Genomic DNA, 10,297 nt, shown 5'->3' with positions numbered 1-10,297 from the left:
TGAATGAATTCTATTCAAACATAATCTCCGCTATGCTTGCTTCAGGAAGGGCTGCCTATAGATTTCGTCAAGGTAATTCTCGTAATATACCTGGATGGAATGACTTGGTTAAAGACCTGTATACATACTCACGAGAAATGTTTTTACTGTGGAGGCAAAATGGTAGCCCGAGGGAAGGACACACTGCATTACTAATGAGACAGGCAAGAGCGCAGTTCAGACTTGCTTTTAAGCACTGCAGATTAAATGAAAAACAACTAAGAACCGATGCAATGTCTAGAAACATAGAATCTGGTGATTATCCTCGTCTTTGGAAAGATATCCAGTCCTTAAATCCCAAAACTAAAACGCTATCACAGAGAGTAGGGGAAGCAGTCGGACACAAGGCTATCACAAGTATGTGGGGCGATCACTTCAACAATATCCTGAATTGCATAAACGATCAAGATTCCTGAAGGGATGTAGATAACCTCCTTACTGACAACATTCAATTTCATTTTGCAGGCCGTATTACGCCAGGTAACATCAGCGATGCCATAAACAACCTACCTAATAATAAATCACCCGGCTGTGATGGTCTTCCAGCAGAGGCTTTCAAACTCTGCCATCCGATAATTTACATTTTGCTAGCTGCCCTATTCAATGCGTGCATAATTCACCAGTTTCTTCCAGACTCCCTACTCTTAGTTCACTTGATACCATTAATCAAAAACAAGCTAAATGATGCAACTGACCCTGAAAACTACCAGCCGATTGCAATCACAACGATCGCATCGAAGATACTTGAGTTGGTTCTTCTAGTGAGACTTCTCCCCTTTCTACACACCACTGACAACCAGTTAGGGTTTAAAGCAAACCCCTCAACCGACACCTGCATCCACATACGAAAGAATTGCTGAACTACTACCTATCATCAGCCTCTCCTGTTTTCCTTTGTTTTGTAGATGTGAGAAAAGCATTTGATAGAGCAAACTACCTGAAGCTCATCCTGAAACTGCATAAAATAGGCACACCCCTATATCTAATTGGCATTTTACATTGCTGGTTCTCCACACAGCAATTCTGTGTCAAATGGGGTAACACCTTCAGCTCCCTAAACGGGCTTCGGCAAGGGGGCATTCTTTCCCCATACTTGTTTAATACGTACACAGATGCCTTGAATGTCAAATTGAACTAACTCCCAATCGGATGCACTGTCAATGAAACAAATATAAACAACCTCTGTTATGCCGATGATATGGTTCTGATTTCCCCATCAGTGCAAGGTCTCCAACGACTCGTCGACACTTGCCGCCAATAGGCAGAGGATTTTTTATATAATTTACAACGAAACCAAGACCCAGTGCATGTCGCTGCTCCTAAAACATACGGCAGATATTGAACAGAGGCGTCGTAAACTATGTGCAACTGGCAACATGATTGCAAAGAGGTTTACCCTCTGTCACCGAGACGTGAAACTGGTGCTCTTCCGCTCGTGCTGCTACAGTATCTATGGATATAGGTGTTCCCTCTGGACAAACTATATGCGAGAGACCATGAGACGTATCATCGTTGTGCACAATGACATTCTGAGACGCCTCACAAACATTCCCCGCTACCAATCCGCCACACAGATGTTCATAGAAAACCACCTGGACAATTTAAAAATCATTGTAAGGCGAACAATGTCCAGTCTGGTAATCCGAGTGAGGAACAGCAGCAACTCGCTCATACAAAACATCCTAAGGAGTGAATCAAGAAGATCTAAATTGTGGGAAAGATGGGAAAATGAGGCCTTGTCCCCTAATCTCTGTATTGGCAAGATGTCATCTGCAGATTCTGTCATTATTATTTATATATTACTGATATTTTACTTTTTCATTATTACTGTGAATACTATCAAGTTAAAGTTCTTTTACACTCATTTTTCGTATTTAGCCCTCTGGACCTGACTACTGCAACCACCCAAGGTTTCTAGTTGAAATTTAAGTTAAATAATCTGTGCACTAACTGTTATAACTCTCAATGCATTTTTTTTCTCACCAATATTATTAATGTTATTACCAGTATTATGATTACTAACTTTTACGGTACCTCAGCTATTTTGTGGATAAGTGCCGATTATTCATTTTTTTATCATGTTGTCTCATGTATCTAGATTGTGTATGTTACTGTCTGTGTTTTGTATATTCCATTATTATTATTATTGCTTACGTCCTCGTGGGAACATTCACGCAAAAGTGAAGTGGCAGGATTTGACTGTGGGGGGAAATGGTGAGGGTGGTCAGTGGTCAAATGTCGAGGCGGTAGTTACCCTTGATGTCTGCCCTAATTAACATTAAAAATGCCTCAGTTCCGATAAGACTGTGCGACTGACCTCTAATTTGTCTGAAGTACAGTTTGGACAGCTTTTGCTCTCGAATAGTGACAGTACCCGTCACCATCACTTTACTCCAGATAGAGAGGATGGTCCAGCGATCACTTGAACTCATGAGATAGCAATCATCACCTTGAAATGCCTTTTGCGGTACTCCAAAAGTCACGAAGAGAGAGAGAGAGAGAGAGAGAGACGAGAGAGAGGAGGAGAGAGAGAAGAGGAGAGAGAGAGAGAGGTTTATTTTTTATGAAAAAGATTAGAATGTTAAGAATTAACTTTGGGACATCGTTGCCCAATTTCCCGACTTTGGCCAACCTCTCGAGACACAGACCATTACCTGAATACCAGTTATAGTAGTGTTGAGATAAATGCCTTAGGATCCCACCCCTTCCATCGTGCAGTTCATTCATCGAAAAAGTAACTCCTTCAAAACAACTCTGCCAATGTAGTAGATTATGGCTATGAAGTCAAAACGTCCCAGTGTGCGGTTTTTCAAGTCTATATGACCCTTAGACTAGAGCCTTCCAAAGACTGACCTGTTTCTAATTCAACACAACTAATTCGATAGCAAACCGTCAGGATGCTTTGCAGCTGTAATGGTAGGCAGTGCAATTAGGCCTAATCTGTGGACCCTTGCACTACGTTTTCAAGAAAAATAAGAAAAACGAACTCTAATTGATGGATGCTGTCACCTCATCTACGTATATCTCAGGCAACCATACAGCTAACTGTTCGCTTGTCACCTCCATAGGAGTGAGGGAGATTGAGACAAATTATTATTACTTATTGCTTCTGTTATTCCCACAGCCTTTTTTCTTTGGCAGTCTTGACTCCAAACTAATCTTTAATAGTCTTCATTTACCTGACGCACATCCTGACATTACTATCGGTCACGTTTCCTCTCAACTTTCACATCTTCTAAGAATTTTTGGGGCAGTCTGCACCAACAGGGGAGGCACCAGATGAAAGCCCAACAAGAGTGGTCACTGCAATCCATCCTTTATTGGCTGAACCAGTTGTGCAGAACACTGCCCCAATATCAGCCGCCCCCCAGACAACTACAACGAAGTCTCATGAAACCTGCTAATACATGTGTTGTTTTTATACTTTTTCAAAGAAGAAAGAAGGGACATTTTCATCATCACACATTTATATACAGAGGGGGATACATATGTAACTGGATAAATTGATACATATGTAAAAAAAAAAAAAAGTGTAGACTAACTGTAGAAAAGAACAGTTGGTCTATTCTAAACTCTCTCAAGTTGTAGACCATTTCTTTACAAGCCTTGATGAGAGATGCTGAGTAGATGAAAAGAAATAATTTTGAACAGATGCAAAAAATAAAAACTATCTTGAAATTCAAAACTTGTGATACAATCCAAATGAACACCAAAGTAACGTGTAGCACTACCTATACTCGTCTTCAACTTGAGGACAATTTCAAAATGTTCAAAAGACTAAATTACACATCTACATATTTCTTGCTTTCCTTTACAGGTTTGCCATCAAAACGTTTACATGGGTGGTGAAGGGATTCTACCTTAAGAATGTGTGAAATTAAAGTCTACATTCTGCTTTTCTGGCTAAGTTTTACAGGTAAGACTGAGATGCCTCATTCCTCACCTGTTATTTCATGAAAAGGGATCAGATCAACACTGATCGGCACAACCCATAAAGGACCTTTGTAGTATGTCGTTCATCTAGATACCTCTTGGTAGCATTTTTCAAATTGAAGCTGCTAGAGTGCGCCTTGTATAACATTCGCTTTACACTTGGCTGAGTAACAACCTTTACTTACAACAGTATAGTTTCACTGCATCGAGAAGTGACGTCACCAACTCTTTCTCAAAACTCCTTTTCATTTCAGCGGTACACAGTCAGCAGGATGTCAGCCCTCCAAGGATCTTAAATGGGGAAGAACTTCTAGTGAATAGAAGACCTGTAACACTGACTTGCGAGGGAAACGAAGCTCTCGTCTGGACATACAAGTACCTGGATTGCCATTATGTGAGTCTCTCTCTCTCTCTCTCCTTCAAGGAGCGCACATGGGTGGCGTTTGCACTGAATAAAGGGCTGTATATAGGCCAAGTTGAACTGGGAAACTTTACCCAGCAGATCTTCTTTCCATGACCTATGACCCAGTTTAAGAAGGCTTGGGAGGAAGAGGAGGCTAGTGACCTAAAGAGATGCAAGGCATCGCAGACAGCTGAAGTTTGCCATGTTCCTGCCACCACCAACCACTGCCAACTAACGTGGATGGAACAAGAATCGTGACTGTAATAACTAACCTTCTTAACATCACTGGCGTTGTTCTACTGTCCACAATGTTGACTTGTGAATCACTTTTGTATTTTACCGAATTTTTATTTATTTATTTATTGTTCACTCGAACTTTGCAGGAAAGTCGGTTAACCTCACGAAAGTTGTCATGCCTTCTATTGCCACATTTACTTTTTGTGCCACAATATTTAGATTGCCAGGTTTACTGACTGCTGCTTTCCTTTCGCTGCACACCTCCGGAATTCTCCTGCTTCCTTTTTCCCCATTCACATCTGTTTTTCCGTCTTTTATCTTCTTGTTTCCAGGAGACCCAGCCTAGATAAGGTAACTAATGAAAATGGCAGTCTTCTCTCTTCTATATACCTAAAGCGCTATCTATACAGTGATTAATATTGTCCTTTTATATGCGACAATAAAGACGAATGTTGTGTAAAACCACAGTAAGTGTAAGTGTGGCGAAGCCTCAAGTTTTCTTCCTGGTTTTGGAGTGTGTTTTAATCTATAAGGAAACAGAAAATATAACTTTGCAGTCTTGTAGGGTAAATAGAAGGTAACATCTGAGCAAGACCTAACATAAAAATCCTACAAATTTGCCGGCCATCCCCCCCCCCCCCCAAAGCCCCTAGTCACATTTTTTCTCGTATTGTACAGTAAGTTCCAGAAGTGAAGCGACAAATCTCAGAATTGATAGACTTCTTTAGAAACTCGTGGAGTTGCCAGTTAGTATATTTTATTCCAATTATTGTCATCCTATTTATCTGATAATACGTATCAGTGATTAACTGTATAAGCGCAGAAAGTATTTCCCCAGTGAATGATCAATGTTAGTTCAAGAATTGTTTATTAAAAGAAAGAAAGAAAAAAAAAAAGAATTTCCCCAAAGAAACATCTGCGGCTCTCAAAGTGTGATATCAAGTGTTCACCATCGAGTGGCAGCAGGAATCGAGTGCATAAGCATTGGACTAATATTTGTAAATTAACTTTCTACTTTTATAGCGTTATATCGAAAGTTATTATGATTTCTTTTGATAAAGCACAGAGAAGTTTAGCATCTGATTAGATTAAATGAAATATAAATAAGACACAAGTTGGTGTAAAAAAAAAAAAAAAAAAACCGAATCCAAGTTATATGCACGTTTAGCATTGATTAAATAGTTAGGCCTTTTTCAAGAATCAAGGAAATATATTTTCCGGCTTGTTAGTCAATAATTTCATCGAATTTCTCGATTGTGCAAATTTTTGCATGTGGAGTTGCGTTCAGGGTCGCACCAAACAAGTATTTTCGTAGATTCCAATTTTTTTTTTTTTGTTTTTTTTTTTTTTTTTTTTTCAGGGCATGAGTGAGACTATACTTGTCCATACGGTCCGGAGTGTGAATGTGCTTGGCGAGCATTATTTTAATTCGAGTATCTCCTGTTATGCTCTCTCTCTCTCTCAGTACCTTTTTATCTAGTCAGGAATAACCAGAGGTCTGTTTTAAGAATCGAGCACTAGGCCTATTGGTCATGCGCGGGTGCTTCTTTATATATATATATATATATATATATATATATATATATATATATATATATATATATATATATGACTGGTAAAAAGTGTTCTGTAACAACAGAATTCCATCTAATAAAAGGAGCCCATAAAAACACCAAAATATAGAGAGAAAAGTACTATATTTCAGATGCCTCATTCCTCACCTGTTATTTCATGAAAAGGGATCAGATCAACACTGATCGGTACAAACCATAAAGGACCTTTGTAGTATGTCGTTCATCTAGATACCACTTGGTAGCATTTTTCAAATGAAGCCGCTGAGTGCGCCTTGCCTATAACTTTTTCGTTTACACTTGGCTGAGTAACAACCTTTACTTACAACAGTATAGTTTCACTGCATCGAGAAGTGACGTCACCAACTCTTTCAAAACTCCTTTTCATTTCAGCGGTACACAGTCAGCAGGATGTCAGCCCTCCAAGGATCTTAAATGGGGAAGAACTTCTAGTGAATAGAAGACCTGTAACACTGACTTGCGAGGGAAACGAAGCTCTCGTCTGGACATACAAGTACCTGGATTGCCATTATGTGAGTCTCTCTCTCTCTCTCTCTCCTTCCTTCAGGAGCGCACATGGGTGGCGTTTGCACTGAATAAAAGGCTGTATATAAGCCAAGTTGAACTGGGAAACTTTACCCAGCAGATCTTCTTTCCATGACCTATGACCCAGTTTAAGAAGGCTTGGGAGGAAGAGGAGGCTAGTGACCTAAAGAGATGCAAGGCATCGCAGACAGCTGAAGTTTGCCATGTTCCTGCCACCACCAACCACTGCCAACTAACGTGGATGGAACAAGAATCGTGACTGTAATAACTAACCTTCTTAACATCACTGGCGTTGTTCTACTGTCCACAATGTTGACTTGTGAATCACTTTTGTATTTTACCGAATTTTTATTTATTTATTTATTGTTCACTCGAACTTTGCAGGAAAGTCGGTTAACCTCACGAAAGTTGTCATGCCTTCTATTGCCGGATTTTTTTTTTTTTTTGTGCCACAATATTTGGTTTGCCAGGTTTACTGACTGCTGCTTTCCTTTCGCTGCACACCTCCGGAATTCTCCTCCTGCTTCCTTTTTCCCCATTCACATCTGTTTTTCCGTCGTTTATCTTCTTGTTTCCAGCAAACCCAGCCTAGATAAGGTAACTAACCAAATGAGCAGTCTTCTCTCTTCTATATACCTAAGGCGCTATCTATACCCTCCCTGACAAAGCTGTCCCCCGCCCCCCCGTCTAAATCGGCAACTGAACAACTTTTCCCCAGTTGGCATAACAATATTCAAACCGTTGATATGAATGTACTTATAAAGTGCTTATGAAAATGGCTTTCTTTCCGTAGAACTGACTCAGACGTGTTCTAATTCTTTTCTTACCCAAGAAAGTTTATGAATGCATTCCTCATCCTATCTCCTTATTCCAGGACATGGGAAAGCAGACCCAGACGTCGAAGACAGATGGCTCCTATCGATCCCAACTGACGGTATGAGAAGAATCCAAGACACATTTGTTTGATATACAACATTGAGGGCAAGAAACTTATCTCTCGTTGAGGGCAGCAAGTTTTTGATATAATGATACTAAATTATGTACAGTTCAGTTCAAAGAGTGACTGGATCTATTTTCAGGTAGTTGCTTAATGATATTTCTCCTATTATGTTTCAGCTAAATGACCATAACAGCCAAGGTCATTACCACTGCCATTACAACAACACTAGCCTGAGTGACCCCAGGGCATCAACCAGCACCTATGTCTACCTTTTTTGTAAGTGACAGCGCTTCCCTCAACACAAACTTATCAAAGTCGATTGTTTGGATGTCGAACTTGTTTAATTTACGAGTGGCTACCATTTTCCAAGAGTTCATTTTCATAAAATGTTATTCGACATGGACAAGTATAAAATCTCAATTTCAGTGATGTGGTCTCACTTGAGAATTTAAATCCTCAGCATCAATAACAATTCTCATCCAAGTTGAGTTGCTTTTCTCTACAGCTGATGAAGAAAGCTTTGCCGAATTGAATCCAGATCGATGTCAAGGCTCCAGAATCGCAGGGAATGTCGGTGGCCAAGTGGTACTAGATTGTAGACCCACCCAGCCCAATCTTACAGTTGTCGTTAAACATGGTGACGAGGTAAGGGACTGTCTTATCTTGACCTCGTAACAAGACAACTTATGTTTTCGATCAGTTTTATCTGCAACCTTCGGCATTTCAGTAATGGCAAATTTTCGGTGAATCACTCCATAAGTAAGATGTACCTTGACACTGCCATTTCTAGCCTAGCCCTGCTTCTATTATTTGGATAGAAAATATAGAGCCATATTCCTCTGTTTGAATGTGAACGACGATTTTTAACTTGTAACCTATACCCAAACACTTCCAGCTTTTTTGAACTTTAAGTTAATAGATAGGTATTATAATCCTTATTTTAACCTGCAGAAAACAATGGTAATGAAGTTTGCAAAAGAATACAACTTTGCTTTATAAAGGAAACGCTGAACCCCTAGACTGAAAATATGCTTAAGCTTTAACGGTAGATTTATAGAGTATAACATTTAAAAAGCGGTGCTTAACACTCGGTAACATTCCATTTCACCTTTTAACCCTAACATCATCTTTAACTAATAATACTCAAACTTTAAACTGGAACGTTTACTTTTAGCAATCAGTTTTAGCTTTAACTGCGCTCATACCTAAATGCAAATCTTACAGTTTTACCTACAATGCCAAGACTTCAACATTAAATTTCAACTTTGACATTTCAACCTGACTTTTAACCCTCAGTGTCAAGGTGTTTCTTTCAACTGGAAGATTAAATCTGAGCTCTTCAACATTCAAGTGTTTATTTAACATTCACTTCAAATATTGTAGCTTTTGACACTAAATTTTCAGTCTTGAAGCTTAGAACCTTCAACTAAACCTTCCAAAAGCAGCCAATAACCTCAGCTTTTTGGTCCTATGAAGGAGATCCACCGGGGTCCTTTGGAGGATCCGAGGGCGGGCTATGTGCTACGAAATCTGACGAAGGGCAACCAGGGAAAATATAAGTGCTATATTCATGACCATGAAGAACCCAGGCAGTTTGTTGTGAGAGGTAAGGCCTTTCTCTCTCTCTCTCTCTCTCTCTGTAGCTTTTGTGTGTGTGTGTGTGTTATACTAAATCTGAATAGTCATGGAAAAGTTATACATCTTAATAAAGACTTGTTATAAATAAAACTTAATTAAAACCACAGTGATTAATATTGTCCTTTTATATGCGACAATAAAGACGAATGTTGTGTAAAACCACAGTAAGCGTAAGTGTGGCGAAGCCTCAAGTTTTCTTCCTGGTTTTGGAGTGTTTTAATCTATAAGGAAACAGAAAATATAACTTTGCAGTCTTGTAGGGTAAATAGAAGGTAGCATCTGAGCAAGACCTAATTACATAAAAATCCTACAAATTTGCCGGCCATCCCAACCCCCCGCCACCAAAAGACCATTGTCACATTTTTTCTCGTATTGTACAAGTAAGTTCCAGAAGTGAAGCGACAAATCTCAGAATTGTTAGTACTTCTTTAGAAACTCGTGGAGTTGCCAGTTAGTATATTTTATTCCAATTATTGTCATCCTATTTATCTGATAATATGTATCAGTGATTAACTGTATAAGCGCAGAAAGTATTTCCCCAGTGAATGATCAATGGTAGTTCAAGAATTGTTTATTAAAAGAAAGAAAGAAAAAAAAAGAATTTCCCCAAAGAAACATCTGCGGCTCTCAAAGTGTGATATCAAGTGTTCACCATCGAGTGGCAGCAGGAATCGAGTGCATAAGCATTGGACTAATATTTGTAAATTAACTTTCTACTTTTATAGCGTTATATCGAAAGTTATTATGATTTCTTTTGATAAAGCACAGAGAAGTTTAGCATCTGATTAGATTAAATGAAATATAAATAAGACACAAGTTGGTGTAAAAAAAAAAAAAAAAAACAAATCTAAGTTATATGCGCGTTTAGCATTGGTTACATAGTTAGGCCTTTTTCAAGAATCAAGGAAATATATTTTCCGGCTTGTTAGTCAATAATTTCATCGAATTTCTCGATTGTGCAAATTTTTGCGTGTGGAGTTGCGTTCAGGG

The 10,297-nt window shown here is 39.0% G+C and overlaps 2 long non-coding RNA genes across 2 annotated transcripts in view; both read left to right on the top strand.

The window, feature by feature from the left end:
- LOC135210520 (uncharacterized) overlaps window positions 1–4,943 on the top strand; it is an 8,969-nt gene extending 4,026 nt beyond the window's left edge. The window contains exons 2-3 of the long non-coding RNA XR_010313525.1: window positions 3,857–3,955; window positions 4,227–4,943. This is a non-coding gene — a long non-coding RNA (uncharacterized LOC135210520). The remainder of the gene's footprint in view (window positions 1–3,856; window positions 3,956–4,226) is intronic.
- A 1,633-nt stretch (window positions 4,944–6,576) lies between these two features.
- On the top strand, window positions 6,577–10,270 carry LOC135210519 (uncharacterized). The gene is made up of 5 exons (XR_010313523.1): window positions 6,577–6,716; window positions 7,604–7,663; window positions 7,846–7,945; window positions 8,175–8,314; window positions 9,146–10,270. It is a non-coding gene; the product is annotated as an uncharacterized LOC135210519 (long non-coding RNA).
- The last annotated feature ends 27 nt before the right edge of the window (window positions 10,271–10,297 follow it).

This window comes from Macrobrachium nipponense, chromosome 39 (genome assembly GCF_015104395.2).
Source record: "Macrobrachium nipponense isolate FS-2020 chromosome 39, ASM1510439v2, whole genome shotgun sequence".
Taxonomy (NCBI): domain Eukaryota; kingdom Metazoa; phylum Arthropoda; class Malacostraca; order Decapoda; family Palaemonidae; genus Macrobrachium; species Macrobrachium nipponense.
Note: the sequence above shows the minus strand (reverse complement) of the source record. Positions and strands in the feature narration are given on the sequence as shown.